Source organism: Heloderma suspectum, chromosome 2 (assembly GCF_057233095.1).
Source record: "Heloderma suspectum isolate Gila_16-S chromosome 2, 16-S_ref, whole genome shotgun sequence".
Taxonomy (NCBI): domain Eukaryota; kingdom Metazoa; phylum Chordata; class Lepidosauria; order Squamata; family Helodermatidae; genus Heloderma; species Heloderma suspectum.
In genome coordinates, this window is record NC_139459.1 from 190,410,882 (window position 1) to 190,436,877 (window position 25,996).

Sequence of the window (25,996 nt, forward strand, 5' to 3'; positions counted from 1 at the left end):
AGTCCGTACATTTCCAAGCTTGCAATATGATCTGAAAAATGCACATGCAAAAATGGGTACTTTTGAAAAATGTGCACAAACATGCTTTAATCAGTAGGAGAAGAAATGTATACATTTCAAAGTTGCACACCATCAATGTGTACATTTGGAAAAATACATGAAAATATGCACAGATTTCCATGCAAAAAAGAAAAAAGCTTGCAATTTTTTATGGACTTGAGTTGGAACGAGCTTTGATATGAAATTTGGAGAACTTTGAGAAGCTCGGGTTTTGCTGCTTCACACATCCCTGCTGATCACTGTTAAAAACAGAATGTTGGATTCAATTCCCTTTAGTCTCTCCTTATAGTCCTTGGGTGGTCCTGTGTCCTCCTTTACAGAGGACAGTCCTCTATTGGAAGGCATCCGCTTATTTCAGACTACCCCAACTTGGTGCCCTCCAGATGTGTTTGACTGCAACCCCCATTATCCCCAGCCAGCAGGTTGGGGAAGGCTGCTCTATTGGCATTTAGTTCCAAGTGGCCCAGATGGGTGTCACAATGCAGATGAAATGTACATTTGTATTCACATATCAGCTGCAAAAGTGGAAACCTGTGTCCGCACACGGACTGAGGGAGGGGGGAGGGAATATGAATGTTCATCGGCAAAGGAATGCTTCTCTATAAATAAATGGTTGGACTGGAGCTCTTGTTTGCAGAAATGCCAGGAACACCTTGAAAAGCAGCTGCTCGCAAGCAGAGTGGTGAATACACATTGGTTTGACTTACCTGTATGTGGAAAGGAAATGAATTGCCCTGTGTAATCAGATCTAGCTAGCAACAAAAGAGCTTAGAGAGCAGGCAGAGCATGTCGGCTTCCATGTCTTGAGGGCTGTTTTCTCTACACTTTTCTGCAGTGCACAGGATCAGTTTGACATCCATCAAACGTCTCGTGGTAGTGGGACTTCCTTTGACCTAACAAAAGGCTTACTTGTGCTGACTGTTGAGGGAAAGAAGGAGCCACAGCTGGAATTTACAGCAGCTCAGCAACTAATGTGTTGATGCTCTATATGTTACTACCTAGCCCAGCACTGTCAACAGTGATTGGCAGTGGCTTTCCAAGCATGAATGGGAGGATTTTTTAAGCAATATTTTAAGGAACTAATGCAGCAGTAGCTGTATTTCCGGTCAACCCTTGACTAGCAATTCAGGCTCCACAGTGCTAACAGCAACTTAGCTGTTTTATTAACAGTGTTCTTTACAGTTACCCAGCAGGGGTCTTAATACAGGCCTGGGACTGTGTTTACATAGGCCAAGGGAAGAGAAGGAAGGGGGAATTCTGGAGGGTGGTTTGCGCTTCAGGGGATATAAGCCTTTTGTGACCAGTCTTTTTGGCAAATATGCCAAAATTCATTGATTGATTGATTTGATTTGATTTGTACCCCAGCTTTCTACCAAAAAATGGCACTTAAGGCAGCTTACAGAAACAATTAAATTTGGTTAAAACCACCAAACAATACATTAAACTACAATAAAAGCCTAACAATTACAGAATAAAAACAGCACCCAGCCCAACAGGCCTGCTTACAGGCTTTTTTAAATAAAGCAATTTTTTCTTTGCCTGGTTGTGGAAGGACAGCAGAGAGGGAGAGAATCTAGCCTTCCTTGGGAGGAAGTTCCACAGCCGAGGAGCGGCCACTGAAAAGGCCTTTCTCAGGTCGCCACCAAATGCACCTCTGAGGACAGTGGTCTTGAAAGATGGGCCTCTCCAGAAGATATGAGAAAGTGTCACTGTAGTGCACTTTTAGGGTGGCCACTTATGCATCACCAAAAAAGAGGAAATGCATTCACCCCAAAACAGGACAAAAGAGGACACCAGTTTGCATAACAGTTGTGTGTGCAAATTTGTATGTATATGTGCAGATTTAGAAATAATAACTGTTATTTAATTGGAAATACATTATTTCTTTAAATAGAAATACAATACAATTGTAGTGGGGAAGGCTGTGATCAGGTGAATTGTGTGCCCACTCAGTCTGCTCCCCAGGGTGTCAGGCGTGGATGGGCAACTTCAAGGCCCCTCCCTGCTCTCCCTTCTTAGGGTTCTTTGAGTTTAAGCCAGACTTAGACAGGACAGCCCTTCAAATAGAGGATGCCTTCAAACAGAGGACCGTCCTCCACCAGCTGTCCAGAATAGAGGACCATCCTTTGCACAATAGGACACCTGGCTACCCTAACCCCTCTGCCTTATGGGCTTCCAGTCTGCTAAGCTGGGGAGCAGACAGCAGTGCAGGTCTGAGAAGAGTTGCCAGGTCACAGGCTTAAGCCAAATATTGTGTGGTTTTGGCCCACTTCTCAGGGTCTCCAGGGGAAGGAGTAAAACATCAGGGAAAGGGAGCCATCTGTAAGTGAATTCAGAGTTTTTGCAATTTACTTTGCACCCTGAATTACCAGCTCCCTGGCTTGCCAAATGGCACCATGCTTCACTATTGGCCAGTGAAATGGCACCAGATGGGCAGCCAGGTTCCACTTCCTGAAACACAGAGGATCAGGATGGCCATGTCTCTTAATTTACAGATAACAGTCCTCCATTTGGAGTGCTGTCAGAAGACAGTCCTCTATTTCAGCCTTCCCCGATCTGGGGCCCTCCAAAAGTTTTGGTCTTCAACTCCAGCCATTATGAACAATGGTCAGGAATGCTGGAAGCTGTTGTCCAAAACATCTGGAGAGCACCAGGTTGGGGAAGGCATCCTGTATTTGAAGGTCGGTCTGCTCAAAGTCCAATTTAAAGTTAAAAAACGATCAGAAGGAGAGCAGGGAAGGACCTTGAAGATGCTCATCCACATTTTACACTGGAACAGTATGACTGAGCAGGCACACAGATCACCTGTTCACACTAATTATTTCCAAATTTGCATCAATGCATATGAATTTGCACATATGTAATTTCTATGCAAATATGGCTCCTCTTTTTGGGTGATGCATTTCCTCTTTTTTGGCAGTGTCTAAGTAGCCACCCTACAGGGGATCTGACAACTCTCCTGGAGAGGCAAGGAACAGACTGCATCCATGCCACGGCCAGGCCCTCATACTTCAGTATGCCACAAAATCCTTCTGCATAGGCCATTAGCATCCATGCCATCACTTGGCCATACATGAACTCATGCACATGCAGAGCATGATGATGGGCATATGTCCAAAGAGGCAGGTGAGGCAACATGGGGAAGCACAAAAGGAAAAGGAAAGTATTGCTTGGTTTAGTGGGTTTGGTCTTTCTGGGAGCAATATTTGATTTTTTTTCAATTCCACAAAACATTGCAAATACCTGCTCAGCAACATGCAAGCCCCAACACACTTGGTTGGCAAGATTATCATACCAGGACTTACTGGCTTTTTTTTCTCACCACATTTTTCTACGAAGATAACAAACTATGGCAGAAAACTGAAGGGCGTGTTCTGTTTTCTAGCACTATGTTTGCAAAAAATCTTTTGAGGGCATGGCTCTTTGCTTCTAATGCTTGGATAATGGGCAGAATTTCAGCGGTTGATGCTTGACCAAATAATGGTGATGATGATGATAATTTACCAAGGTCTTTCAAAACAGAAGAGAAGATAATCTTAGGTGTCTGGAAAAACTTTTTATTATGCCTTAAAAGCATTTTTTTTCAGGCACCTGACAAATATCTTCTCTTGTGTTTTGAGAGACCTTGGAGAGCCATCGCAAGCCTCAGTGCTGGGCTAGATGGATCAATGATCAAACTTCACTGACCCCCCAGGAAAAGCAAAATATCATAGAGTGGATGAATGTGATCTAATCACATTTCAAGCATGAGAAACATAATGAGATTAAGGGTGTGACTGATGCCCAACAAAACAGCGGAAGCTCTGACTTCAGGCTCCCACACTAGCCCTTATGCAGTTGGTGGTGTGCAAAGTATGTGTGCAATGCAAAGGCCAGGAAGCTTGCCCAGTTTCTTCCATGCCTGGCTCATCTTGAGTTGTGGGAAACGAAATTGCACTTCCATTTTAGAACAAAAAGGGCTTCAATTAAACTCATGATTAAGTTCTGTTCAAGGCAATATAAGGTTCAGCTAGAATGGCATGGGACAGGTTTGGATCTGGGAACCCCAATTTCAAATCCACCCTCATCCATGAAGCTCAGTGCGTGGCTTTGAGGTAGTCAGTCTCTCTCAGCCTTACCAACTGCACAGGGCTGTTACAGGGTGAAATGAGTTAGTTGGCTCTTAGGTCATCTGCTAAATGCAACTCATCTCAGGAATGAGGTGGGTGGCAACGAGAAAGAGAGGGCCTTTTTAGTTGCGGCACTTTGTCTTTGCCCATTGTAAAACCCACCCCAAGAAGGAGGCTTGCCTAGCATCACCAATGCTTTCTTTCAGATGCCAGACAAAAACCTTCCTATTTAACCAGGCATTTTCACTTGCTGAATTGCTCTTTTACCTGCCAGTTTGCTGGATTGTTTTATTGTTCTTTATCGTTTTATGGTTTATATGTTTGGGATATTGTAAACACACACACACACATTGTAAACTGCATTGTAAATAAGGGAAATACATGTACACCACTCTGCGGTCTTGGGAGAGTGAAGCAGAGATATAATAAAGAAGAACAAGGTACAACAGAATGTGCTTTTCCCCCATAAATGTTTATTGGCTATATAATACAGAAAACTACTGCAAGCAAAAAAAATAGGCAGGTACATACATAGTGTTTGGGTTGTTCATCACCATCACACATACATACATACATACATATATATATATATAACTAACCCCACTAATCTGCCTTCCATTTCAATCAGGCTTCAGGCCTGGGCATGGGACAAAAACGGCCTTGGATGCCTTGGTGGATGATATAAGGATGGCTTTGGATAAGGGTGAATGCTCCTTCCTTGTTCTCCTTGACCTCTCAGTGGCTTTCGATACTGTTGACCACAGTATCCTCCTGGACCGCCTGGGGGGGCTGGGCATTGGAGACATTGTATTACAGTAGTTCTGGTCCTTTGTCTCCAGCAGGTACCAGAGGGTAGCACTGGAAGAGGAGGTTTCGGACCCGTGACCGCTCACTTGTGGGGTGCCACAGTGGTCCATCCTCTCCCCAACGCTATTTAACATCTATGTGAAGCCGCTGGGGGCTATCATCAGGTGGTTTGGGGTGCAGTGTCATCAATATGCAGATGACACGCAGCTCTACCTCTTGTTTAAATCCTCACCAAGATTTGGCATAGAATCCCTGTCCAAGTGTCTGGAGATGGTGGGTGGCTGGATGGGGAGGAATAAGCTGAAGCTGAACCCTGACAAAACCAAGGTACTTTTGGTGGGAGACAAGGGGAGGTTGGAGGAGGTTGACCTGGTATTGAATGGGGTACGGCTACCCTTGAAAGACCAGGTCCACAGCCTAGGGGTCATTAGACTCCCAGCATTCCATGGAGGCTCAGGTGTCAGCTGTGAACTGGGCAGTGCTATACCAACTCCATCTGATACGGTGGCTGCGCCCCTACTTTCTCGAGCATCTGCTCCCATTGGTAGTACATGCCCTGTTATCCTTTCATCTAGACTACTGTAATGTGTTCTACATAGGGTTACCCTTGAAGATGGTTCGGAAGCTTCAGCTGGTGAAGAATGCGGTGGCTTGCCTGATCAAAGGCAGCTGCCAGCATGATCACATCACTCTGGTGCTGAAGGAGTTGAACTAGCCACCAGTCGTTTTCCAGGCCAAATTCAAGGTGTTGGCTTTGACCTTTAAAAACTTATATGGTTCTGGCCCAGCCTATCTCAAGGAGCGCCTCCAGCAACACCAGACAGGTCACTCAACAAGATCAGCCTCGGGTCGGATGGCCTTCTTTCTGTCCCATCAGCCAGGACAGCTAGGCTGGTGAGGACAAGGGAGAGGGCCTCCTCTGTGGTGGCCCCCACTCTGTGGAACTCCCTCCCTAGAGAACTCAGCCATGCCCCCTCTTTAATGAGCTTCTGCCATGCATTGAAAATGTGGTTGTTCAGGCAGTCATTTGGGGTGGGTTAGGGTATTTTAGAACATGATGTTTAAATTCTTAATTTTACTGTTTTTGAGTGTTGTATTGTTGTACATCGTCCAGAGTGGCTGGGTGACCAGCCAGATGGGTGATCAAGGAATTTAATAAATTATATACTATATATATATATATATAACATACTAACCCCACTAATCTGCCTTCTGGTGAATGAGGGAAGTACAGAGGTAGATTCAGAGCCCCCTTTTCCTCTCCCAAACAGCTGTTCAGTGGGATTCCAGGTTTGTTCACTGGGCTGTATATGCACAACCCCAGCTCTGGGTCAAGGTGATGGAACTCATTATGGAATGCATATAGTTCTCCATCCAGCTAGGGAGACATGCATGGATGCTGCTTCTATGTGCATACAAGCAAGCAGCTGGACCTGGAACAGAACAACTCTGTGTCTTCCACCGCAATGCCCAGAAAAGTTACTCTTTGAGATTCTGGCACATAATTCATCTCAGTAGAACTGTCTGGGTTCTGTGGCTTGTAGGGTTGGATGTTTCTTTAAGCACTTCATTGAAGAGTTCTATTGATTTGTTTAAATGCACCCAACTGACTCTAGATTTAGTAGTCATAAGCAGTACCCCTCACCCTATCAGCATAAGCTCCCACATTTTCTTTATACTCTGAGCCTAAACACATACCTAGAAGTAAAGATAGGCAATATCACTCAGTTCCACTCTGGAGAAAGTTCTGAGGACACAGATCTTTCAATGGGATGTTTCTGAATCTGTCTTGTATTCTAGAAGCCCCAGTTTCAGTGTGTTCTGGTGGTTTCAATGTGCAGTGATTGCATCACTGGGACACATTGACAGGCCTCAGCAAGGACGCCTCTGTGCATTGCAATGAGGTATACTGTATCCCTGGAATATTCCAGAGCTGTGACGGAATCTGTTTGGTGCTGATGAGCCCCACAATATGATTTGACATATTCTGTCATAGGCAGAAGAGCTGCAAATTGACTGAGAAATTCAGGGTTTTCCTGGAACTGAGTAGCTACCCTAGTTGACACCACATAATGGCTGTGTTTGGACATTACGGTAAACCATGGTTTAGTAAGCTGTGAATGAGCCTAGCCTCCCCTGGGTTCATGCGTTCGCATCACCTCTCTTCCTCTAGTGTGGCCATAGGGAGGAGCTCAGAAGCTTCCGCTTCCATTTTTTATTAACTACAGCTTGCTGTGTCATCAGAACCTGGCAAACTGTGGTTAATCTTAACTATGGTTAGTTGCAAGCAAGCCAACTTCTAACCATGGTTTATGAAGCTGGCTTGTTTAAGTTAACCACAGTTAAGATTAACCACAATTCTGGATACAGTTGGCATTACCCATTCTAACTAATCAAAAGCAGAAATGGAAGCTTCCAAATTCTTCCTCATAAACATAGTTTATGAGTCAACATGTTATTCTCAGCATATGGTTGCCACTGAAACAGCATTCATCAGCTACATTTTCCACCTTGTGCTATGTGAAGGAACTTACCTTTGGTTAGTGAGTCCTAAATTGTAGGGCTGTGTCTGAGGACCTGAGGCCTTTTTGACCACCTCACAATCCTCCAGTCACCAGGTCAGGTGCTTTGGTCAGTGTCTGTCCTCACACTGCCACTTTTAGGCTCTCACCCACAACCCTCTGTATACTGTGATGCTTCACCACTGTCTCAATTGCTGCCACCGATAACCCTTTTTGAGCGGCTTTCTTTCTTTTTGATAGCACAGACCAAGCAGCCAGCACATGGGGGTTATTCTACGAAACCCTTCCTAATAATCGCTAAAAAGGAAACTGTCTTTTAAAATTGAAAACAAAGGTTTATTTGGTACAACTAGGGATGTACGAAACACTTACCTGGCTCTGCACAGGGCAATCTGCGGTGGGGTGGAGGTGCTCCGTCCCTCCCCCCGGAATCCTCCCTGGCTGGCTTTGCTCCGCAGAAACTCTGTTGAGCTGCCGGCCGGGGCCGCCCGCAGCTGGACATCCGGCTGCCGGGCTGCACAGGGACGCAAATGACAATCGCCATAGCCGCCATTTGCATCTGTGTCTTTAGCCGTGATAGGCTACGTATATATTTACATAGCCTATCACGGCCTCTGCAGGGATGCAAATGGTGTCCCTGCGTTAGCCGTGATAGGCTACGTAAATACTTACATAGCCTATCACGGCCATTCAAAAGACACAAATGGCGGCCGCAGACGTGGCCACCATTCGAGGAGCACCGGAATGGCCGACTCTGGGCCCATTTCGCAGGGTGGTGGGGCAGGTGGCTTAATTCTGCCACCTGCCCCACACTATCTGACATACCCTCTATCCCACAGACTATCTCATTAGATGTTCTCACTCCTTTCTCCAAATCTCATCTCAGACTTATCTAGCTGTATCCAATCTACCTTCCTCCCAGACTTATCTGACTCCCTAGAAGCAATCACCCCACCTTTTTCTGCACAAGCGCTCATCCAATCACACTGCATTCCATTCTCACTCAGCCACTCCCCCTTTCTTCCACTTGCCAAACTGTCATTCTTGCCCACACTCTGCCAAACCCCGCCTCACACTCACCTGTCAATCATTCCAGACACATACCAGCCACCATACACATATACACACATTACCATTCACACACTGTTCATGTGGAATCGCCACACCATGCACTGCTTCAGTCCAAAGCCGGAATAATGAGTCAAAGCAGGCTGCTTCGGAGGTGCCTCTGTGTGATACGATGCAGAGCAGAATAGCAATGAGGCACCCTGAAGTGAAGCAGCTTGTATACAAAGCGCCTCATCATACTCGCTGATTCATTCTGAGCAACCCAGACTGCTCCAGAGAACCTGCTTGTGGAGCCCTGCATGGACCACATCGCAGCAAAGCTGGTTCCTTTTAAAAAATCCGGTACTCCTCCATTAGCTTCTCCTTCTATTGTCATGGAAACATGGTTATAGACAGCTGAGCAGGCAGGAGGAGGAGGCAGCATGAGGCTGAGAGGTACAGTTCTTTGCTTTGGGAGTTTTTGTGGAAAAACTCAAATTTCAGCTGCACTTAGCACAAAAAGTACTGGGCCAAACTGTCTGAAATGTGGCAGGTGGGGTCCCCTCCATGTCTGCAGAGGGCCCGCCATGTTTCATGTATTTATCATGAAAACTGAAAAAGGTATGGCCATTTGTGTTTTCCCATGCAAGTCAATGGGAAAACGTTCAAACCAAGTGATCTGGATATCCGAATCTCGCTTTGGATCCAGAACCGAGTCGAAGCGGAGGGAATCTGAATCAGTCCGCGTCAAAGCAGGGCTGATTTGGAGGGTCCAGAGTGGCACCCAAAGCGAAGGGGTGTGTGTCTGGGCACAGCACTATTAAGCTGAATGCTGCTGCATGACTAAGAGCCATTGATAAGCCCATCCTCCGTCAATTTGTCTAATCTCTTCTACAGTTTTTCTTCAGTCTGTTTCCCGCCTCCCAGCTGAGCAGAGCAGAGCAGAGCAAGCTGCTCCAGCTGGTCCAGGGACTACAGAAGCAGGCAAGCTCCCAGAGAGCGAGCGAACAGAGCGAGCGAACAGGGGGAGCAAACAGGAGTTGGCCAGGGGAGTTGCAGTGGTTGAAGAGACAAAGGAGACAAAGGAGACAGAGGCTAAGAGGTAAGTGGGTTGCAGGAAGCCCAGGGCGCTGCCCTTTATCCTTCTGACTGGCTGTGAGCTCACCAGGAGCTTCTGAGAGCTCCAACTGAATTGGAGGGGTGTGGCCTGAGTACTCCCAGCAGCTGACTGGGCGGGAAGCTTCAGTCTGTTTCCCGCCTCCCAGCTGAGCAGAGCAGAGCAGAGCAGAGCAAGCTGCTCCAGCTGGTCCAGGGACTACAAAAGCAGGCAAGCTCCCAGAGAGCAAGCCAACAGAGCGAGCGAACGGGGGGAGCAAACAGGAGTTGGCCAGGGGAGTTCGGCAGGGGAGGTCAAGGGGGAGGCCCCTAACATTTTTTTTTATTTTTTTTACTAACTTTTTTTCATTTATTTGTCTTGTAACACACACTTCCACACCAGTGGGACTCTGCTTTTAACCTCTACTGAGTAGAGGAGCAGGCACAGGCTAGTCTAGAACAATCACAAAGCTAGACACAAAAAGGGAAAAGAGGCTACGGAAGGACAAGACTCTCCAGTGGTGGTGACCTGCAAGGTGTGTGCAATGTTTGTTTTCTTGCCTGAGAACAACATGGCCTACACCTGCAACAAGTGCAAGTTGATCATGCTGCTGGAGGAAAAAGTAAGTGGACTGGAGCGGCGACTGTCGACCCTCCGGGGAATAAGAGAACACGAAGAGTTCTTGGACAGAATGGGGGAACTACAGCAGCAAAGGGCAGACCAGAAGCTTGAAGAGCAACAGCAAGATGAGGCAGTGGGAAATGCTGAGGTGAAGAAAAATGGAATAGAGGATACTCCTTGGAAAAGGGTGACAGTTAGGAGAAGAAGAACTAGACGCCACTCTGCACCAGTGGAAGCAGTGGAGCTGTGGAACCGATTCCAGGTACTTGCGGATGAGACTGGAGGACAGCCTGCAGAGGAAGAATCACAGGGGAACCTGCATGAGAGTGAGCAAGAGGCTAAAGGTCAGTCAAACAGAGGCGATGAAACCCAGGCCTACAAGAAGAAGAGAAGAGTGGTAGTAGTGGGAGACTCCTTGCTGCGTGGGATCGAGACCCAAGTATGTCGCGAAGACCCATGGACTCGCCAGGTATGTTGTCTCCCGGGAGTACAGATTAGAGACGTGACTGAAAGGTTGCCTGCACTCATAAAGCCCACTGACAGGTATCCCTTTCTTCTCATCCATGTGGGAACAAATGATACCGCCAAGCGGAGCTACAAAGAGATCACGTCAGACTTTGAAGCTTTGGGAAGGAAACTCAAGAACTTTGGGGCCCAGATAGTTTTCTCATCCATCCTTCCAGTAGTTAGAAGAGGGATAGAAAGGGAACGAAAAATACTCCGGGTGAATGACTGGCTACGAAGGTGGTGCCGACGAGAGAGATTTGGATTCTGGGACCATGGCCTATACTTCCTGGAAGATGGGCTGTTGGCTAGTGATGGGTTGCACCTCACAAAGGCTGGGAAGAATGTGTTTGGCCACAGCATGAAGAACTTCATCAGGAGGGCTTTAAACTGAATCCTACGGGGAAGGGAGATGTAATGTTGGGGGTAATGATGGACATAGGCGCATGCACTGCAATGGAGAGAACAGCTCTGATAGCGCCCAATAATAGTCTTCAGACATATGTAGGAAGAAAGCCAGACTATGAAGCACATGGTCTTCGATGTCTATATACTAATGCCCAGAGTATGGGAAACAAACAGAACGAACTTGAACTCTTAATACAGGAGGGAAATTATGACTTGATAGGTATAACTGAGACTTGGTGGGATGACTCTCATGACTGGAATACAGCAGTTGAAGGATATAACTTGTTCAAAAAGAACAGGAGGAACAGAAAGGGAGGTGGGGTTGCACTGTATGTGAAAAATACATATCTCTGCACAGAAATACAGGAGGAGGAGCTTGGTAGCCCCATCGAGAGCATCTGGGTTGAAATAAATGGAGCAAAGAATAAAAGGAACCTGGTGGTCGGAGTCTACTACCGGCCACCCAATCAAGGAGAAGACAAGGATGAAACTTTTGAAAAGCAAATAGCCAATGTTTTAAGGAAGCATGATGTAGTAGTAATGGGGGACTTCAATTTCCCCGATATTTGTTGGGAGACAAATTCTGCAAAACATGGCCCCTCCAGGAAATTCCTGACTTGTGTGGCGGATAACTTCCTCCTACAGAAAGTAGAGGAAGGAACTAGAGGATCGGCTATCCTTGACTTGATCCTAACCAACAGAGATGACTTAGTGGATAAAGTAGCAGTTACAGGAACTCTGGGGGAAAGCGACCATGTTGTACTTGAGTTCTTGGTTCTAAGGGAAGCAAAAGCTGAGTGTAGTCAAACGCGTACCCTGGATTTCAGGAAAGCTGATTTTCATAAACTCAGAACAATGATCAGGAAGGTCCCATGGCAAGCGACGCTAACGAGAAAAGGAGTCCAAGATGGGTGGGAACTTTTAAAAAAGGAAATTCTCAAAGCACAATCACAAACAATTCCAACAAGAAGAAAAGGTGGAAGACAACAGAAGAAGCCAATGTGGCTTCACAAAAAGCTTAGAGATGACCTGAAAACAAAAAAGGACACATATAGGAAGTGGAAAGAAGGCCAAGTAACAAAGGAAGAGTACAGGCAGGTAGCACAGAATTGCAGGGATGGCGTCAGGAAGGCTAAAGCGGAGAACGAGCTGAGGTTAGCGAGGGATGCTAAAAACAACAAAAAGGCTTTCTTCAGCTACGTGCATAGTAAAAGGCAGAGGAAAGAAATGGTTGTTCAGCTATTAAATAAGGATGGCAAAACGATAACAGATGACAAAGAAAAGGCAGAAGTGTTCAATTCCTACTTTGGCTCAGTCTTCTCCCAAAAGAGGGACTATGACCCCCCTGGCAAAGGCGAAGTACAGGCTGAAGGGGCAGGATTGCAGCTTGAGATCGACAGGCATATGGTCAAGGAACACCTCATTACTTTGAATGAGTTCAAATCTCCAGTACCAGATGAACTGCATCCTAGAGTCATAAAGGAACTGGCAGAAGAACTCTCAGAACCGCTGTCTATTCTCTTTGAGAAATCATGGAGGACGGGGGAAGTGCCAGATGACTGGAGGAGGGCTAACATTGTCCCTATCTTCAAAAAGGGTAAAAAGGAGGAACCTGGGAACTACAGACCAGTCAGTCTGACATCAATCCCTGGGAAAATTCTGGAGCAGATCATAAAGCAATCCATCTGGAAGCACCTTGACAACAATGCCGTGATTACTCGAAGCCAACATGGATTTGTCAAAAACAAGTCCTGCCAGACAAATCTGATCTCATTTTTTGATCAAGTCACCTCCCTTGTAGACCGTGGGAATGCTGTAGACATCATATACCTCGACTTCAGCAAAGCTTTCGACAAAGTGCCCCATGATATCCTGATGAGCAAACTAGCTCGATGTGGGCTAGATGAAACAACGATCCGGTGGATCCACAGTTGGCTACAGAATCGGACTCAAAGAGTGCTTATCAATGGGACCTTCTCAAGCTGGGGAGAGGTAACGAGTGGGGTACCGCAGGGCTCAGTCCTGGGCCCAGTGCTCTTCAACATTTTTATTAATGACTTGGAGGAGGAGGTGCAGGGAATGCTGATCAAATTTGCAGATGACACAAAATTGGGAGGGATAGCTAATACTTTGGAAGACAGAAACAAAATTCAAAGTGATCTGGATAGACTGGAGTGCTGGGCAGAAAACAACAGAATGGCATTTAATAGGGACAAATGCCAAGTTCTGCACCTAGGAAAAAGAAACCAAATGCACAGTTACAAGATGGGGGATACGTGGCTCAACCACACTACGAGCAAGAAGGATCTTGGAATTGTTGTCGATCACAAGCTGAATATGAGCCAACAGTGTGATGTGGCTGCAAAAAAGGCAAATGCTATTTTGGGCTGCATTCATAGAAGCATCGCTTCCAAATCCCGGGAAGTACTAGTTCCCCTCTACTCAGCACTGGTTAGGCCTCATCTGGAGTACTGTGTCCAGTTCTGGGCACCACACTTTAAGAAGGATGCAGACAAACTGGAGAGGGTTCAAAGGAGAGCAACAAAGATGATCAGGGGACTGGAAACAAAGCCCTATGAAGAAAGACTGAAAGAACTGGGCATGTTTAGCCTTGAGAAGAGAAGACTGAGGGGAGATATGATAGCACTCTTCAAGTACTTGAAAGGTTGTCACAGAGAAGAAGGCCAGGATCTCTTCTTGATCATCCCAGAGTGCAGGACACGGAATAATGGGCTCAAGTTACAGGAAGCCAGATTCCGGCTGAACATCAGGAAAAACTTCCTGAGTGTCAGAGCAATACGACAATGGAACCAATTACCTGGGGAGGTGGTGGGCTCCTCCACACTGGAGGCCTTCAAGACGAGGTTGGACAGCCATCTGTCAGGGATGCTCTGACTTGGATTCCTGCATTGAGCAGGGGGTTGGACTCGATGGCCTTGTAGGCCCCTTCCAACCCTACTATTCTATGATTCTATTCTATGATTCTAGTTAGAACCATTTTAGGTGGCATGCTCATGACTCCCCTTCCAAGGTCCATGTTCAGTAACCATTTTTATTGGAGAAATAAAAATATGTTGGTTGTTATGAGATTCACAGTGGGTAGTATACAGTGCTATACTACTGCTAACATGAATGATATTGCACTAGTGTAAACTACTGCTAGGGTAGTTCCAATAGCACTTGCTGGCCAATGGCCCAAATCCATTGCACTGGCAAACATGGTGCTGTGCTAGAGACAGTTTACAGTAGTGCATTGTCATTTACGCTAATGGTAGCACAGTGTTGGATACTGCCCAATAGCTGCAATCCTATGGGCAGCATCCAATGGTAGCCCTACCCAAATTAGGCCCATTCACTTCAGTGAGTCTACTCTGTGTAGGAATTCCATTGGACAGTGCCCCATGTGCCCTTATCTAAGCCCCACAGATTGAACCCTGTGGGATGGACTTCTGAGTCAACCTGTATATCAGGGGTGGGCAACTTGTGACCCTCCAGATATTTTGGCCTACATCAGCATTAGCCAGCATAGCCAATGGTGAGGGATGAAAGGAGTTGTAGGGCAAAACATCTGGAGGGTCTCAAGTTGCCCATCCCTGACGTATACAATTTGTTGCCCATCCCTTTCAATCACAAATGTTTTTACAGGGAAGGAAATTGAAAGAGATGTGTCTTTTAAACTGTTGTGTCTTTTAAACTGTTGTGTATTTTATATCTTAATATTTTAATATGTGCCTGGGAGGACTATTGGACAACTCAGGGGGTGGGGGAGGTGCCACCATAACTGTGGTCACGGGCAGGGGGAGGTATGGCGTTGGGGGATTAACAGGCCAGTTGAGGAGAAGAGGGGCTAGACACCTTACAGCTGTCCCCTCTTCTGGTTCTTCCCCCAACCTGATGGTTCCTGGCAGCCTTACCAGTCTGCCCTCGGGTCTGGTGGTGCTGCTGCTGAATGCCAGGTCGGCCCAAAATAAGACCTCCCTCATCCATGATTTGATTGTGGATGAGGGGGCTGACCTGGCATGTATTACTGAGACCTGGGTGGGGGAACTGGGAGGGGTCACTCTCTCCCAGCTGTGCCCTCCTGGGTACTCGGTGCAGCACCAACACCGACTTGAGGGTCGGGGAGGGGGGGTTGCCGTGGTCTATAGGAATTCAATCTCCCTCTCCAGGCTTCCTGCTCATTCGAGTGCAGATCTTGAGTGTCTGTACCTTGTGTTGGGTACCCGGGACAGATTAGGGATTCTGTTGGTGTACCGCCCACCCCGCTGCCCATCAGACTCCCTGCCTGAGCTGACGGAGGTGGTCTCGGACTTGGTGTTGAGGACCCCCAGGATGATGGTCCTGGGGGATCTCAACTTCCATGCCGAGGCCGCTGTATCCGGGGCGGCTCAGGACTTCATGGCCGCCATGACAACCATGGGGCTGTCCCAACATGTCATTGGCCCAACGCATATAAAAGGACACACGCTTGATCTGGTTTTCTCGACTGGGCAGGAGGATGGTGATCTGAAAGTAGAGGAATTAACATCTGTCCCTTTGTCATGGTCAGATCACTTCCTGCTGAGGTTTAGACTTCTGGCGGCCTTTCCCCTCTGCAAGGGTGGGGGACCTATTAAAACGGTCCGCCCCCGGAGATTAATGGATTCCGATGGATTCCAGAGGGCTCTGGGGGATTTTCCTGCTGGTATGGCTGGTGCTCCTGTTGAAGCCCAGGTCGCTCTGTGGAATGCAGAGATGACTCGGGCGGTTGACACGATCGCACCCAAGCGCCCTCTCCCTCTGAGCAGAGCCCGGCCAGCTCCTTGGTATACACCTGAGCTGAGGGCAATGAAGCAAGAGGGGAGACGGCTAGAACGCAGGTGGAGGAAAACTTGTGCTGAGTCTGACCGAACACAGGTAAGAGCCCACTATCGAGCCTACTCTGTGGCGGTGAGGGTGGCAAAGAGGCAGTTCTTTTCCACCAGCATTGCATCTTCTCAGTGTCGCCCGGCGGAGCTTTTCCGAGTGGTTCGCGGCCTGTTACATTCTGGGCCAGGGAGAGAGACGGTGGAACCCTTGGTAGCACGCTGTGACGGGTTTGCGCGGCACTTTGAGGATAAAGTCGCTCAGATTCGTCATGAATTGGACACCACGATTAATGCAGTTCCATTGGTAGAGGCGTTCAGAGCACCATCTGGTCCAGTTTTATTGGATGAGTTTCAGTTATTGAGGCCTGAGGATGCGGACAAGGTGCTTGGCCAAGTCCGATCGACCACTTGTGTGCTTGACCCTTGCCCTTCATGGCTTATTAAATCAAACAAGGAGGGGTTGTCCAGCTGGGTCCAGGAGGTTGTAAATTCCTCCTTGAGAGAGGGAGTGGTGCCTGCCGCTTTAAAAGAGGCAGTAATTAGACCACTCCTGAAAAAGCCTAACCTGGACCCAGAGGATGTTAACAATTATAGGCCAGTGGCCAACATCCCCTTCCTGGGCAAGGTGCTTGAGCGGGTGGTTGTAGGACAGCTCCAGGCACTCTTGAATGAAACGGATTATCTAGATCCATTTCAATCGGGCTTCAGGCCTGGTTTTGGAACGGAAACTGCCTTGGTCGCCCTGTGGGATGACCTCTGCCGGGAGAGGGACAGGGGGAGTGCGACCCTGTTGATTCTCCTGGACCTCTCAGCGGCTTTCGATACCATCGACCATGGTATCCTTCTGGATAGGTTGTCTGGGTTGGGAGTTGGAGGCACTGCACTACAGTGGTTCCGCTCCTACTTGGATGGCCGATTCCAGAAGGTGGTGCTGGGGGATTATTGCTCTGTGCCATGGCAATTGTGCCATGGGGTTCCACAGGGCTCTATTCTATCCCCCATGCTGTTTAACATCTACATGAAACCGCTGGGGGAGGTTATCCGGAGGTGTGGGCTGAGGTGCCATCAATATGCGGATGACACCCAGCTCTACCTCTCTTTCTCATCAAAACCAGGTGAGGCAGTGGCTGTTCTGAACCAGTGCCTCGGCACGGTAATGGACTGGATGAGGGCCAATAAACTGAAACTCAATCCAGACAAGACGGAGGTACTGTTAGTGGGTGGTTCGTCTGCCCGGCTAGGTGATAATCAACCTGTTCTGGAGGGGGTTGCACTCCCCCTAAAGGATCAGGTTCGTAGTTTGGGGGTGCTCTTGGATCCAGAACTGTCACTTGAGGCACAGGTGAACTCAGTGGCACGGAGCACTTTTTATCAGCTTAGGCTGGTATACCAACTACGCCCTTATCTGGACAGAGATAGCCTAGCTACAGTTATCCATGCTCTGATAACTTCTCGTCTGGATTACTGCAATGCGTTATACGTGGGGCTGCCTTTGAAAACGGTCCGGAAACTTCAGCTGGTCCAAAATAGGGCAGCAAGATTGTTAACAGGGACTGGCCTGCGAGCCCATATTACGCCAGTACTTTTCCAGCTGCACTGGCTGTCGGTCCATTTCCGGGCCCGATTCAAAGTGCTGGTGTTAACATTCAAAGCCCTTAACGGCTTGGGGCCAGGTTACCTGAAGGATCGCCTCCTCCCATATGTGCCTGCCCGGACCTTAAGATCATCATCAGCGGCCCTTCTCCGTGAGCCCCTGCCAAAGGAAGTGAGGCGGGTGGCTACTAGGAGGAGGGCTTTTTCTGTTGTGGCACCCCGGCTCTGGAATGAGCTCCCTAGTGAGGTTCGCCTGGCGCCTACATTGTACTCCTTTCGGCGCCAGGTGAAGACCTTTTTATTTTCCCAGGCATTTTAGCATTTTAGCTTTCTAAATTTTTATCTTTGCTGTTTTAAATCTGTATTTTAAACTCCTGTACTGCTGCTAGGTTTTATTGTGGTTGTATTGTTATATTGTGGTTTTAATGTTCTATATATTTTAAATTGTTTTATTGTGTGCCATTTGGTTTTAGTTTTTGTGAACCGCCCAGAGAGCTTCGGCTATTGGGCGGTATAGAAATAAATAAATAAATAAGATGTGCGATGCAATGCTATACATGTTGACTCAGAAGTATGTCAGATGTGATTGGATTCATCTGTGTGGTAAATAATGACTCAGGACTTAATTGATATTTTTAAAAGATTATTATTGTTAATACTGTTTTATTGTGTTGGGTACTTTCATCTTATAATTTGCAATGGGCTGCTGCCTTATCCTCGTTTATGTTTTTATGCTACTTGCTAGAACTATAATAATATGTGGAAAAACACATCTAAAGTTATGCCAGTCACCACTTATTCTGATAATTAATTCTATACGTTAATTATACTTCATGTGAAGAAACAATTGTAAGATCCTATATATTAATTATATATAATTTATGTGAAGAAATACATCTTTCATCAGTACCAAATCTACTGCCAAGCATTTTCATTGGGTGACCCAGAGATCTATATGGGGGGAGGGCATTTCTATCTATTTTTTCACACTGTTCATTGAACATATATTTTTTGGCCTGTCAGGATCTATATAATAGTTCAGTAAGGTACAAACTCTGGGTCAAGGCAACTAACTGGCCTGATATTGAGCTCAAATGTCAGAGTTTGCTGAAAAATACATTTGTGGCAGGAGTGAGGGACCTATCGATATGACCAGGATTATGGTAACTTTCATGCTACATACACACCTGTCTGGATTAATCCCAAAGATATTTATGTTGGATGGAATCCTTACTTGGCTTCCTTAAAATTCCACCTTCTATGCTGGTCAGGTACCATTTTCTTCAGTTTACATTTCATTCAAATAAATGAGCAAATATCAATAAGCATTTATATAGACAGCACTTTAAGGGCTCAGTCCTCTACAGAAGATACACCATTACCAGCAGAGCCATTCTACTCACAAGATCCTGCCAGTGGATCTTGTGAGACCTTTTTGCCTTTTGCTAGGGGTGGGAGCAAAAAGAAAATAGAAATTTCTGAGTATTTGTGGGGAGGGGTTACTTTATACAGATGAAGTGGCCAAGGTGTGTGTGGGGGCTTACACTTCAAAATAGCCTCACTGGCCACTGGTAACCAATGAGACTCTCCACAGCTTCCTAAGTCCCAGGATGCATTTCCTCTTCCTGGGCAAGATCCCCATGGAAACGATGCTAGCAGAGAGTCTCAATAGCTGTGACCAGTGGCTGCCAAGGTGGAGTGGGCAGGATGATGGGAGGGAGGGGAAGCCTATGAGTCCTCCTGGGAGGCTACCTGGCAGGACTAGGCTGCCAGGCAAAATAGCAGTGGGATGGATTGGTCACATGAGTTGCCAGGTGGAGGTTGGGCCAGTTGCCCCTATTGGTCCATGCAGCAGTCTTCCTGGTGGGCTCAGGGGTGTCTGAGCGTGGGGAGCCCTTCTCCTTTTCCTAGTGTGCGGTTGTGCCCTGCATTGTCAACTGGGACCTTCTGTATGCGAGTACTGAATGGTGTGGGCTCCCCTTCCTTCTTTTTAGGTATCATGTTCCAAAAAGGTGGTGATGAGCAGCGTCAGGGGATTCAACACCCTGCTTGTGGGGACACCTGGGAAAATGCAGTAACAGCGTTGTTGCTGGCTGTGCTTCGGGGCATGGTCCCTGATCAGTGGGTGCTGGCAGAGTTTCCAGGGATCGCATTTTCTCACTGTGTGTTTTTACCCCCTCCATTCCTTGGTTCAATATGGCGGCCATTCTGCCAGCATAGCCACGGCGCATCTCCCCACCTCCCATCCCCATGGGAGTGAAGGATTGTTCAGTGGAACATTTAAAGCTCTTTGCATGCATCATCGCAGTATCGCTTGCAGCACCCTCCCTCTGGAATGTGCTCCCCACTGACATTCGGCAGGCGTCCTCAGTCTTAATCTTTCTACCACTGCTTAAGTCCCACCTCTTCATGCAAGCCTTCCCTGAGGGCTGGCTCAGGTTATAGTTGACCAGTGGTTATTTTATTGCTTTTATGCTTTTATCATTTTTTGTTAACTGCTTTGATAGCCTCCTGGAAAGTGGTATATAAATCTATTTAACAGAAAATAAAATAATAACAAAAAGAATCACCTGCCACGAAATCAAGGACTGAGCATAGCGGTTTTCTCTTCTTTTCTTTGTTACCAGATTACAATGAGACCCCCTAAACTGTTTAATGCAATTGCCTCTTCTGCAGTAGATACTGGCTCCATCAACGTTCATGGAGGATAAGGTTATTGATGGCTACCAGTCCTGATGGCTATATGCTACCTCCAGAATTACAGGAGAACATGGGCGGGAGGGTGCTGTTGCACTCATGTCCTGCTTGTGAGTTCCTGTGGGCAGCTGGTTGGCCACTGCGTGAACAGAATGCTGGACTAGATGGACACTTGGTCTGATCTCTAGTTTTCATTTTCAAGCTGAAAGTAGTTCTTTCAATAGAAATGTTTGCTGAAAAGTACTCTGATGATGTAAATAGTCACATCCCGCCCACCAGTATGTTTGGAGCCTCTTTTTCTTCTGGCTGCTGCCGCATTGACACCATTTCTCCCTCAGCAGCTGCTTCTTTCTCCTTCCTGGTTTAGTGATTTGGGTGATACCACCCAATCAGGGATCATGCCATGAATGGGATGACATCAAAATGCTGTGTAAGCCATTCAGGTGTTACTATGTCAAGTGACATCAACTGAGAGTGAGAGCGAGGAAGAGAAATTTAAATGAAAATGCCAACGTTTTCATAAGGAGTGTCAAGACTTGTCAGAAAAGAGAGGCAGTTTTTGACACCATTGAAAATGACTGTGGAAAACTGTGAGTAGTTTTGGCTTAGTCTTGAACAATGTTGTGTAATGGTGAGTGATGCTGTCTCCAGCAATTCAGTGATGCTTCCAGTGATGCTGTCTCCAGCAATCATTTTGATGCTGTCTCCAGCAATTTCCATTGTATCTATGGATCAGTTCGGACACGGCCAGAGTATTTATCAGGGGTGTTGAACCTCTTTCAGCCCAAGGGCCGGTTTCCATTTCAGAGAAGTTCTTGGGGGCTGCATTTCAGTGATGGATGGGGTGAAAGAAAAGGGGGTGGAGCCAAAGGCAAAAGGGGCATGGCCCCAAATACAAAACAATACAGAAAACACCAGGATATTGTAGCTTCAAGCTCTTACAACTGAGCCTTCAGAGAGGCATTTCGAGTTTTTAGAATAGAGAAAAATGGAATGGGGTTTCCTGGCTCGGTGTCAGACCCAAGGGAAGAGGACTACACACGGTGTTCACTGTCTGTTCTGGGTCACTCTGAAGACAGTATCCACATTGGACAAAGATGGAGGCAAGGATGGAAACAAGGATGGAGGCAAAGATGGAGGCAGGGAAGGACCCCTTGGAGAACACGGTGCATGAAGTGCTGACTGGACATTTCTCCCAAAATCAAAAGCTGGGGGACAAAAAACAATCTGTGGTTGGGGGAATGAAGGGGCTGGCAGCAGGAGGAAGGTGTGTGGCCCTCATGGCCAGATTGGAACCCCAGGCAGGCTGAATTTCCCCCCCTGGCCTGAGGTTCTCCATGCCTTGCATATATGTTATCCATGCAGAGCGGCACAGGAATGACCCTTGGTGCTGCGTGTTCTCCCTGGTTCTCCCTGATTTTCATTACAAGCTGTACATGTAATGAGCTGCACAAGCTGTACTACACGCTGTACTCATAGCAGGAGAAGATGTCACACTCCTGCACCTCTTCACCTCTTCATGGATAATCTCTCCATCCAAGCTTTGTGTGAGGTGGCCCTTAGAGATGACAGGAGCTGCCGAAGAAGACTGCACTCTGTTCGGTGGCAGAATCCAGGGTTTGGTGTGAGAACCCAGCTTTGCACCATTGCCATGCTGTAAAACAATTCTCAGTGGAACAGCAACATCAGATTATCTCTAGGGCATTTTGGTTGTTGTCCCTGCCCTTGTTTTATTCCTTTGTTGACGTTTGGACCAGTGTCAAAATACATGTGTTTCCAGCTCCAGTCACCCTAATAATCAATTAAAAAAAAGAACCCACACTCAATGAGGCCTAACATTTTCAAAGGATGTTCAGGAAATGTGATAGACAATATTGATAAAACATGAAAATGGTTTAATTAAAACAATGGCTTGTTTACCAAACTGAGGATTTCCTCATGTTTGGCTCTGATTCTTTCAAAGATGTTAAAATAATTGTTTTTAAAACTTGCTTATTTTTCAGAATCTGAGATGCAGAGGTGGGTTTCTGAAGTAATGTTTGGTTAACCGATTGGCTACTATTGTTCAGTTATGTTTGGGGATAGAATGGATATTCAGATATTCAGAATGTGGCAAGATTTCTAATGTCACCATTCAAAATCAGAATGCAAAACTTGGCATTTTGAATGTGACAGTTTAACTCAGAATTTGAAATTCAAGTGCTTCAGACTTGTTGGCCCCTCCTGTTAGTTTTGATGTTGGCAGGCATCAAATATGGAATCTCATAAGTTGTCATCAACCATCAAATACTCAGACTTGGTAGTAACATACCACAGCATGTCCTAGAGAGTTGCCACCACATTTTCACCTAGAGCAAAATGCAAAGCAAATTTTAGGTGTTCCTTCTCAAGCAAAACAACTGGTGAGTATTTGGCAAGTATAGGTAAATTCAGAAGATGTCTGGAGAATATCTGGCATCTAAATTCACAGAGAAGAATTTTGAGGAAGACATGATGAAACGAATTCTTTTCAGGCTTAGGTGTGGAGGCCCATCTACCAAACACTTGCCCATTAATTTCTAAAGGACTGCATAGAATCATCATTCTGTTATTCATGCTAAATAGTAGTTGCTGTTTTTGTTGTTGCTATGATGATGATAATGATGCATGTTGCCATATAGCCTAGGCTCTTAGGGTGATGTAAACAGTTTGTTTCAGATATGTGGTTATATTGGATTGTATCCAATGTTAGTCTAACTTAAGTCCTATTTATTTCAATGAGTCTAGTTTAAGTAGGACTAACATTGGATAACACACACACACACACACACACACACACGTGGAACTGGAGAGCAATAGAGATATCTGAGACACATGTGGGAAAGACTGCATGCACTAAGCTGCATGACACAATTTATTTTATAAAAATAAAATTTATTAACAGCCATCTGCTAAAACTGTCCAAGGCAGCACACAAAACTTTGAAAACATGTTTGAATGTTTGGTGTGCTATTCCCTAGGTCAGAGGTTTTCTGAATTTCTTCTCTCAGGAACCATTTCCACATTGATTTGTTGCCAAGGAACCCCCTGTCTACCAGTGATGGAAACCCTGCTGTTTGTCGGAAAGGTTCTGGGGCACGTTCTAAAAACCATTTCAGTTTGTGCACATTGAACCTAACTGTACCACCACAGGAACCAAGAACCCTAGAATGTGGTTAACACTCCCAAGGCTGCACATTTCAGGGAAAGACCAGCAATGGCAGATAAACTATTTTCGTGGCTGTTGTTTATCACCATTGCCAATTGTCTCATTCAAGGATCTCTGATATGATATGTTTCTAAAGAATGCAAGGGTGTCTAGGAATTCAGTCTGAAAACCACTAACAGAGAGGATGGTAAGCCTTTTAAAAAAAGAAAAGCAACAACTCTTCCTATCCTACCATTCAACACACACATATACTGTATAGCAGATATCATGCCAAAGATAAACATCCAAAAAGTTAGAATTTTAAAATAATTTATAAAATGTATTTGTGCAATTCTTGTATTGCATTTGCATTATTCCCAAATTCTCTGGAGCAAATGATAAACAGCTGCAGTGGCAAGAAACGTGTCTTTAAGATCAGCAGTAGCGTCCTCCCCCCCCCCCCAGTTCTAGTCTGCTGCCACTACACACATGTCCCCCCCACACACACACGCACACACACACACTGTTTGGCACCCTATTCACAAACAGTGAGTTGAAGGAGGCTTATTTTTGGAAGGCAGCTGACATTCTTAGAAACACACAATTGGTTCTGCATAGGGGAATGGTATTATACTTGGTGGCAGTTGTCCATACAGAGGTTGCTAATGCTAGGTGTTTGAAAACCCACACAGGCTACAATTTCCAACACTGTTATACAAGGATCTGGTAGGAACATAGGAAGCTGCCTTATATGGAGTCAGAGCCTGGGTCCATCTAGCCCAGTATTGTCAGCACTGACTGACAGCAATGGCTCTCCAGGGATTCAGGCAGGATTCTTTCCCAGCCCTACATGGAGATGCTGGGGATTGAACCTGGAACCTTCTGCATTCAAAGCAGGTACTCTATCACTGGACCACAGCCCCCCTCAGCCTCCCTTGAGCCACAGACACCCCCCCCCCCATAGCACTAGTTGAGAAACCAGCTGTCAGGAGCTCCCTTGCTGCCTTCTAAAATCCTCAAGTAGCCAGAATCAACACACAGACGATAGGGCTCTTTTCCAAAGCTTTATTTCCATTCAGCCTAATGACACTTACAGATGTTAATTGCATGACTCATGAGCCTAATGAAGGAAACTTTAGAGAGCTGCCTACCAGAGGTGTCTAGCCTTAGAGAAATCAGTTGATTTCCATTTGGAGGACAGAGGCAGGAAACCTCTGGATTTAAGGGCAAAGAGGCGAAAGTCCACCCCTTTCCCATGGGGCATCAGGGTACAGCTGCTGATGTTGCACCAAGCGGGCTGAGCGCCTCCTCTCGGCGCCCTCCTTCTCCCGCTTGTCCCTACACCAACGCCTAGCGTCCCGAAGCTTCAGTTGTCCCTCAACCTGCCTGCCAGGGTCGCTACCACTCTCATGAATGTGAGCAGGGAGGGGCTCTCCCTCTGGCGGTGCCTCTGAACAGCGCGCGGGTTCCTCTCCCGTGGTTTCTATCTCTTCCTCAGAATCAGAACTGCTTTGGGGCTCTATGGGCTCCGATCCAACCCTGACACTACCCCATTAGAGCAGACTGGTGAGCGGAATGTTTAAACAGACCTCTTTGCTAGAGATATGGGGTCCCCTTCTTTCATATGTAAATCAGCATCTGAAAGTATTAACACTGCAATGGCTGCAGCATAGACCCTTTTCTGTTGTTTAAATGTATATTTAAAAAGAAGGAACCCCGCTTATCATGCTCCAAAACTATGCGCTGCCAGGGGCATTCTAGGGGTGAGGGGGTGGAAAGTGGCAGCTGTCAGCAAACAAAATAAAAAAAATAAGGGGAAAGACAAACAACATGACCACTGCTGCTGCAATAGCAATACTAAGTTCCCCGGGGGTCCCCTATAGTGCCCACAAAGCTCTACACCTGCCCCCTTCAAAAAAGTATCTTTTTAATAAAAACCTCAGAAAATGTTAGTCTTCTTTCTCTCCTATAACCTTGCTCTTTCTCTCCCGTCTACCTTTGCCTTGCAATTTCCCCCTCCCTCTATCTCAATATTTTCCCCATCACCTCTTTAGCTCACTGTTTCTCCCCCTCTAGCTTTGCTCTTTGTCCACCAATTTGCCTTGCTTTTTCTCACTCCCTTCCTTCCAGCCTCTAGCATCGCTATTTCTCCCTCCACCTCTTAACCTTGCTGCTTCTCCCCCCTCTAGGCCAGCCTCTAGCCTTGTTCTTTCTCTCCCTTCTGCCCCTTTGCCTTGCTATTTCCCCTCCCGCCCAGCCTCTAGCCCCATTATTTCTCTACCCCCACCCAACCTTTTTAGCTCACTTTTGACTAGCCAGGCCCCTATGGCAGCCATTATGTGGCTAGCCACATCCTCTGTGGGAGCCATTTTGTGGTGGTATCCACAGCAGTTTATCAAGAGGTTGGTCCAAAAAGGTTGGAGATCCCTGCCTAACAGAACTGAAGAATTTCTCACACCCCATGTCAAGTCAGAGGTTTTCAAGGGAGAGCTTTGGCTTAGCCTTTAGTAGGGATGTAC